The following is a 9,089-nucleotide window of genomic DNA, read 5'->3' as shown; positions in this document are numbered from 1 at the left end:
TGGTGACGCATCCACTGGAAACAGCACGTGGAGTCACTACAATTAAACGGTATGACACAGGTCTCGTACGGGCGAGAACTGTTGCACAGAGCCACGTTGGTCCAGGTCGAAAGTTGCGCACCCGAACGTCATCACCAACACCAAACATTTTCTCACGACACGGGTGACGCCTTGTCTGACGAAATTGGCGCTGTGACACTTTGTTCTCGACTGATGGTCGCACCAGGTCTAGTATTGTCCGTAGGCGCCGTCCCAGGAGCAAGGTGGAAGGGGCTGGTGGAAGAAAAGGTGGAAGAAAAGGTGAGTTTGCTCTAGCGTTATTTGGCACTCAGAAAATGTAACTGCATGTAAAGTATAAAATTGCACGTGTGGTGTGATTAACCAGAGGGACTCGCACATTTAACTTTACTGTATGACCTTCTTTGGCGACCACGGTCTCACATTGCAATACGTCCATATGCCAGGCAAGAGTTGCATGAAATACTACTATAACTAATTCCCACGTAATAAGCTGTACCACAGAAAAGGTTACAAATGTCTGTTGAATTAACGTTATTTCTTTCATGTGCCTTTCTTTGTCTCTTTGAAGGCCCCGACAATGAATTTTGGCTCCCAAAGGACAGATCCAAGGTGTGCAGTCTTCATTTCACTGCAGATGATTTCCCTCCGGGACGGCGGATAAAGAAACTGAAGTCTGATGGAGTGCCTCCAGTATTTCCGTTGTATCCGAGCTACATGGTGTCTGCCGTACCAAAAGCGTGCCGCACTTTGAAACCAAAAGCGCGCCGCACTTTGAAACGCGCAAATGCTCAGGAGCATGCAGAACTAAAGCCAAAAGAAAAAAAAGGTGAGGCAGTTCAAAACATAGAGAGCTTTATGCCCCATGACGTCTAACCAACGGACTCAGTTAATAAAAGGCAGTGGAAGGAAGTACAACATGGTTATAATATTTCTGCAGGAAGAAAGTGCCCTCGGCTGCAGTACCGTTGGAACAGAGCCTGTTACCAAGCGACGGCCCATCGTCTGAAAACACCATTCCGGCACAATCTCCAGAGGCTTTGCCCCTTCCGTCACAATCAGAATGTTCAGAACTTTCTGCGACCTCACCTGACGACACGCAAAGGAACGTGCGACGCTCTCTGACGGCACAAACAAATATAACGATAAGAAAGCTGCGCCTCATGGTGACTTCGACAAAAACATTGCGGCGGAAATGCCAAAGACTGACAAAGAAGAATGCACCTTTAAGAGTGCAGGTTGCTCAGCTAAACCATGATGTTGCGGAGGTAAAGTTACTTTCCGAAATGGCCAACGCTGCAGTACTTCAGGTATACTTGGCAATGTGTGAACGAATTCGTCAATGTGTGGACGATACGCGCGCTGCATGCAATTTCTGTGAGACCGTTGGTATTCATTATTCCTGTTTCTAGGACAAGCTGAAAGAAAATGACACCAAGGCACTTTTTTCTCAGCGAACAACTTTCATGTCTAGACAAAAAGCACCACAGGTGGTCTGAGGCCACAATACGACAAGCTGCGTTATGGCACGCAAAGTCTCCTTGTGGCTACGAGATACCTGGCGAGTCTGGATGCCTGACATTCCCCGGCCGATCGACATTAAACAGGAGCTTGCAGCGGGGAGGTCATTTACTCGCTGATGAAACAACGGCTACATCAAGAGTCAACCTCCTCGACTGATCGCGTACGTAAAATTTCTGGCTATACCCTGCCAGAATGCTGCAGTATCGCTACAGCCTTTGCCGTGGCTGTATTTCATTTTTAGGGAAAAAAGGGGTCTCTTGTTGTTGACGGGATGTCCATCAAACAAGCCGCAACATATGAAAAAAGGCCGACCGCGTGCACGGTCTTGTGGAAAAGGCGTTGGGAATATAAAATGAACTCGCCACCCATCTACTCGCCTTCGTGTTCGTTGGGCTGCCCACCCACCACACGTAAGATCTTCCACCATAGATTTCTCTCGTAGCTCGATTGTGAGAAAACTGCGGAGTTTGTCTTCATGATCGTATTTTAAGTGCTTAAAATTATGTACTCACGCAATCTTTAGCATTCCAGTTGGCTATTACTTCACGAGGTCGACCACAGGAGAACAGCTTCATCAGTTGACAATGCGTGTTATTAGGTCCGTTGAAGATGCTGGCTTTGAGGTCGTCAGACTTGTAGCAGATAACCACTCTTCCAACTGCAGAATGTTCTCAATACTGAGCAGCGGGCAATACAACCAGTGGTGCCGTAAGTGTCCTCTCGTTCTTTTAAATCTGTTGAAGCTAAGCTACACATGCTAAGTCGGTAATTCCGGAAGGTAGCTTTCTCATACACATAAGTTCAAGCTGAGAATGCGCTTTCGAAGAAACTTTGTTTCCGTTTATTCACCTTTAATTCAGTTGCCAGGTTTTTCACTCATTGCAGGCACCCCATGAACGGCAACAGGAGGCTGTTCCTGGCTTTTGATCGTTAATTGTCACATACTGAAAAACCTGCGTAATCAGCTCATGGCACCAAACCGTTTCTTTTGCAATGGAGGGGAATATTATATCCCCAAGTATTTGAGGATGTTGGTTGACATTATCGAAAGACAAAACGCATTCAAGCTAGTCCGGCACCTCACAAAGAAACACGTGTTTCCTACGAACGTCAGGAGAGCTCCCGACGTGTTTTCGCCAGAGGTCTGTATTAATGCATCACAGAACCCGAAGAATGATTGAACTAGCGAGATATCATAAAGTCAGTATTTTGTAGACGTAAAACGTACGTTAACGGAAGCCACGCTGGCCCTTTTATTTTTTTCTTCAGGTCACAGCTACACCGCGTTATCTGGAGATTCGGCGTTTTAGGGTTCGAGGAAAGTCTGCCGACGACCCGTTTCATGGAAATGATACACAAATGGTTCACGATCCATAATATAAGGAGCGCCACTTTTTGTTATCAGCAGAGCCCCTGATCAGATGCCATTCAGCTCCTGTGATGACAACAGGTAGCTAAAAGATTATTTTTGGAAACAATGTCATTTTATATATCGTTAACCTTCATTATTTCAGAGTATCCTGGCTGGAGAACGAGTTTCTGCCGTTTGTTGCGGCCTGGAAAGAAGCAGCGCCTCGCAAGCTTGCTTTCATTTCACTGGAAACGTATGAAGCATTCCAAATAACGAAAGGGTCAACTGTGCAGTCGAAAAAGGTCCTTCTTCGTTCGGGTTCACAGCGAAGTTCACGAGCGATCCTGTAGAAGCCCTCTTCTCCACTGTCCGCCAGCTAAATGGATCGAATGATCAAACGGATGCTCGCGCAGCGCTGTCATCACTGCAGAAAGTGCCAGCAATGGGCATCATTCATTCATCTGCAAGCGGTAGCACAGAACGAACTGTAGGCCTTCTTGGCTCCTGCCATCTTCCACTGAGCTTACAGACAGCACAAACGCAAGGGACCACTCCACCTTCCTTGCCGTCAACAAGTTCACTATAAATGCAGCCAGAACAGCAAATAAGACGGCTAGGAACGCTGCCACAACGTGAAGAAATCATGCCTTTATCACACTATCAGGTTGAAGAAGGAACTTCGGCAACCGTCGCCACAATAGGCCCAAGCATCATATAACAGCCTTCAATTGTAAGTGGCAACAGCGAGCACAGAGCACGTAAAGGCTTGTGTTGAGGACATCCAAATCGCCATGCGTCCTCTCCTTGCAGCTCTACAGAGTGCAGCCGGTGCGTGTCGTAAACGTACAGCCTCCCGCATTTCAACTATATCGCGCGATAACACTATAATTTGGTCGTGCGTCGTCCTGAAGGGAACATCGCATTAGACGACTCTTTCACAGGAAAGTGCTTAGTGCGCTTGAGAGTACGAGTACTTCTACTGGTCTCGCTGATTATTGCCGCTTAAATGCGTTACAATGACGCGTGATGGACGCTCGCGCGATATAGTTAAAATGCGGGAGGCTGTATACCTGCAAACCCGTTGTGTGCTATGTAGGTCTTTTGAACTACGGGCCTTAATCAAGCGGCGCGCGGCAGCTCAAGCGTTCTTGTCTGACCATGCAATGTCCTTTGAAGGGATATTATGATAAAATAACTTCGGCAAAGCGCAATGCCCGGCCGCATCCTGACGGGAAACTGCACAAAAGCGTTCCTGTACTAGCTGTGGTCCGGGCACGCGCGTTAGACACGTATATGCGGCGTCGTTCGTAGAGCCACTCCCTGCACGTGCTCACTAGCTGGGTCGTAAGATCGTATTAGCAAATATTTTATGCAGTAAGCGACAAGATGCAAGTAATGCGAGCTCGACAAGAATGCATACATTGCGACAGGCGAGGAAACATATATTATACTATGTTTCATTATTGGCTTTTAAAATTCAAATGTTGGCTGGGACGCGCGCAACATGCCCTTTATTGACAGTTCATACCGATATGCAACCTTTCCCTGCTCTTATTTTTTTCCAGGTCCCCCGCTTCCAGGTATCAAGACTAGCACGCTGAGCCTAATCGCCGGCTTCTTAGTAAAAGCCACAGAAGACTACCTGACATGCCAGCAGTACGTGCTGGTCCCACGCTCTTTTAGTCCAGCGACTGCAGGGATCTTTAACGTGGACAGAGGTGGACTCTCGTACCCGCGACAGGAATCCCTCTCATTTATATGCGCGCTTGAAGAAGCCGCTGAAGCTTTTGCCCCACTGTCAATTCACCAAAAGAAACCAATGTCACTATTTGTGACAACTGTCCTCTCATCCTCTCAGCAACTACGCAGAATAGGCTGTTCAAACACGAAGGCTCTACGGAAGAGCACACAACGATGTTTGCAAATCTCGTCCTCGAGAAATTCAGCAGGCCATTTTTCACAAACCATATGGCCAACAAGACGGAAAAAGAAGCTCGCAAAAGTGTAATTGCAATGAAACCTACCTCCCGAAAGGTGCTTAAAGTTTAGGAAGCCACGTTTACTAGTTGCTGGTTTTGTAAATGTTTTGTTACTAGTTGTTGGTTTTGTAAACTTTCAAAAGTTAACTAAAGTGGAAATGAGCATTTTCGGTATCACAATCATTAGAATAAGTCAAAATACGCCTACATATAAGCACCATGTGCTCGATGAAGCACTCAACGATCTACCGTAACCATGCATTCGCCGGCGCTCCGGAGGGGTAACTCGAACGCCCCCTTAGCGGCGGAGTCTGGAACGAGACCCGGCGCAGGCGACTCCATAGAGAGCCGCCAGCTGAGCAGGTCAGTATTTCAGTAAGTCGTGGTCAGGCCTCTGTACTAGAAGTCGTGGGTTCGAATCCTGCTGTCGGACACTTTTAATAATGTTTATTTATTACACAGTACTTCGTTGAAAATGACGAGTTTACGAAGTCACGAAGCCGTTTAGACTTGGTTCTTTATTCTATGGCTACACCGCGTTGGACCCTCTGCTGTGCTGTGGCTACCGAAGTGCTCCCTGTCGGCGCTCGTTAGTGTCACAATGCAGTGCTTCGCTTCACCGCTTCTAGATGGCGGCTATCACATTCGTTACAGGAATCAATATCGGGTTTAACCTCTCTTACAAACAAGCCGGCACAATAGTTGAGCCGCAGCTTCCAGGTTTATTTTATGCGGACGACATTGTGTTGTTTGCTAACAAAGTGATATGCAACGTCTGGCTGATATCTGTGCAGAAGAATGTGAGAATTTAGGATTACAATTTAGCTTTAAAAATCAGGTTTTATGGTGTTGATACAGGGTTGATACAGGGTGGTGAAACGGTGTTGATGCAGGGCCAGGAAATACCTCGGGTAAAAGAATACAAATACCTTGGTGTATGGATAAACGAAGACGATAAATATCAGGAGACAGGAAAAATACAATAATATCAAAAGGGAAGAGAAATGCGGCCATAATGAAGCACAGAGCGCTATGGGGATACAATACGTACGAGGTGCTCCGGGGTATGTGGAAAGGTGTAATGGTTCCAGGGCTTACATTTGGAAATGCGGTTGTTTGCTTGAATTCAGGGGTTCACTCAGGACTCGATGGCAACCAAAGGTCAGTGGGATGCCCCGGATTGGGCGCTCACGAGAAGACTACTAATGAAGCTGTGCAGTGTGATATGGCCTGGACAAATTTTGAAGTAAGGGACGCTCAGAGTAAAATTGATTTTGAAGAACGACTGAAGAATATGGAAGAAAGTAGATGGGGTGCAAGAGTGTTCAGGTATTTGTACAGGCAAAACATTGACTCATATGGGAGGGAAAGAACTAGGAAGCTTACGAGCCAGTATGTGACCGGTATGGTCAGCAATACGGCAACGAAGAATGTCAAACGCAAAGTGAGAGGCTGAGGCAATGTCATGGATGGCGGCAATGGAAAAGAAACCTGCTTTGACTAACTACCTCGAAGGAAAGAAAAAAAAACAAATCAGGAAAGAAACAATTCATGATAACTCAAAGGGAAGCTGCTTACTTTTCGAAGCGAGATCAGCATGCCTTAGAACGCGTAGTTGTAACGCGAAGTACACCAAGGACGAAGACGCATGTGCTTGCTGCGGTAAAGGTAGGGAAACGATGGAACATGTTTTATTAGAATGTGACGAAATCTACCAAGCTGCCAGTCTAGGCTCCTCTGACCTCCTGGAAGCCCTTGGGTTCAGGTATAGCAGGGGGAAAGTAAACATGTCTGTTATAGAGATTCGTAAGAGGCGGTTGGAGGTTTGGTGGAAGAAAAGTAGGGAAACCACAAACAAAGGAGACGTACAGAAACAGAGTTCCCAGTAATTGTTCAAAAAGTTTGATGCTTGGAATTCTTTGTATTTGTGTTTTCTCAAAAACAAAGGTATGACATTAGGCAAAATAATAACAAGAGCTTGGTGGCGCAACCTACCACTCCGTTTCAAAGGGAATGCTAGCTCATAGCATCCGTCCGTCCGTCCGTCCGTCCGTCCGTCCGTCCGTCCGTCCGTCCGTCGGTGTTTAAAAACACATGTTACATCCACAACACTATATGTGCTGCTTATAAAAGGATTCAGAAAATCATACACAATTTCTCGGGAACAGAACAGTTCACGAGCTTTCAGAAGTACTCTTGGGAGTTTAATAAACCGCTGAGCAGCGCGCTCCTGGAAAGCGCGTCCGTCGGGGCTGGCTCTCGAGCAGGGAAGAACGCGCAGTCTTCTTTGCTCTTTTTGGGCTCGACCCACTCTTTCCCTCGACCCCACTACCTACAGGTGACAATTTATCGCCCTTTCCGAACAAAACCGTCGCCTCGATGCTGCAAAATAGGCGTAAGAAGAAAAACAAGTAAGACAACGCAAACAAATCGACAGTAAAAAAAATATAAACGTCACGCTGGCCCAGTCAATAAACGAAGCAAGCTCACGAATATAAATAAAAAGTTGTCGCAGTTTCACCTGAAAGGCGAAGCATCAATTGTAATAGGCGAAGCATCAATTGTGATAGCAAACTTGTAGAGAGCTATACGGAGTAATGATATTAGCTTTATCAGCTGTATAAACTTGGACATGCAGCAGCATCGGCAACACGCAGAACTGTTGTCGACGCCATCGGCGTTTTGCCCGCGTTCGCTCAAAATTCGTGCGGCGTTGGTGACTGTGCCGGAGCCTCTGATATAAACAGGCACTGCGTGCCGCAGCTAAACGTCGCCTCCCTTCCCTCCCCCTCCCCCATGGCCTCTCGTCGTCGAAGAAGGCGCGTTTGCTCTACATACATGGTGATTGTGAAGGAGAACAGAGACGCCTACATCTGCAGCCCTTAAGCGAGCACGGCGCAGAACGCGCGTTTGTTCTCCGCCGTGCGTCTCACCCGTGAAAGACGCGCCCCTCGCGCCCTTTCACTCGCACATACAGCGTTCGGCGCGCGGCGACGATCCTCAAGGGCTGCAGAAGATAGCGCCAACCTTTCCCTTTCCCTCAAGAACCACTTTACATCGGCGAGATTTCTTCTCCAAATGACGTCATACGGAACCTCACGGCGACGGCGACGGCGACGCCGACGGCAGAAATTGCTTTTGAGTGTCCATATAATTGTTATCGCAATAAAAGCAGAAACAAAGAAGGGTGGTGGTGGGTGGGTAAACTTTATTGATTCACGGGACAATCATGTGAGGGGGGGGGGAGAAAAGGAAGCAGGACGACGATGGGCCCTCGGGCACCTCTAGGTGAATGGCAGAAAAAAAAGTTACGAACGCGCAATGCGCGGTTTCATGCGCACAACATGAACTATGTCCGAGCTCGGTTGTCTTTGCATCCTGGTCTGTGTCTGCGATGTTGTTGCCGTGACCACTTCGTAGTTCACGTCACTGACTCGGCGTAGCACTTTATACAGACCAAAATACAGGCTCAGCAACTTTTCACGGCGGTGAACGGGGGTCCACACCCAAACTTGGTCTCCGGGGTTGTAGGACACGTCCCTGTGGCGGATGTTGTAGCCCCGCGCGTCTGCATGCTGCTGCTGGCCGATGTGCAGCCGCGCGAATTGCCGAGCTTCGTCGGCAAGCTATGCAATTTCCTCGGCGTCAGTTGTCAATAGGGCAGCGTCTTGACACGGCAGCATGGCGTCCAGAATAGTCTGGGCTTCGCGACCGTAGAGAAGGCGAAAGGGTGTGAAGTGTGTCGTCTCTTGCACGGCGGTGTCATACACGAAGGTCTCGTAGGGCAAGATCCGATCCCATGTTTTGTGTTGGACGTCGATGTACATTGCGAGAATGTCTGTGACCGTCTTATTCAGTCGCTCGGTAAGTACGTTGGTCTGCGGATGATACGTGGTCGTCTTTCGATGCCTGGTATTACTTAATTCAAAAACTTCCTCCATAAGCTGCGCTATGAATGCGGCCCCTGTGTCTGTTATTACAGTGGATTGAGCACCGTGACGCAATACGATGTGCTAACTCTGAAGACATGGCTCGTGCGATCGCCTGCGTTTCCGTATAGCGTGTTAAATAATCAGTCGGGAAGATCATCTATTTGTTGCCGTCCGCAGGCAGAGGAAATGGTCCGAGAATGTCCATGCTGACTTGGTCGAAAGGCGTGTGAGGTGCTTCAATTGACTGAAGTAAGCCAGCCGGCATAACCGATCTTGTCTCACGGC

Source organism: Dermacentor silvarum, chromosome 10 (genome assembly GCF_013339745.2).
Source record: "Dermacentor silvarum isolate Dsil-2018 chromosome 10, BIME_Dsil_1.4, whole genome shotgun sequence".
NCBI classification, from domain to species: domain Eukaryota; kingdom Metazoa; phylum Arthropoda; class Arachnida; order Ixodida; family Ixodidae; genus Dermacentor; species Dermacentor silvarum.
This window is presented reverse-complemented; position numbering follows the sequence as displayed.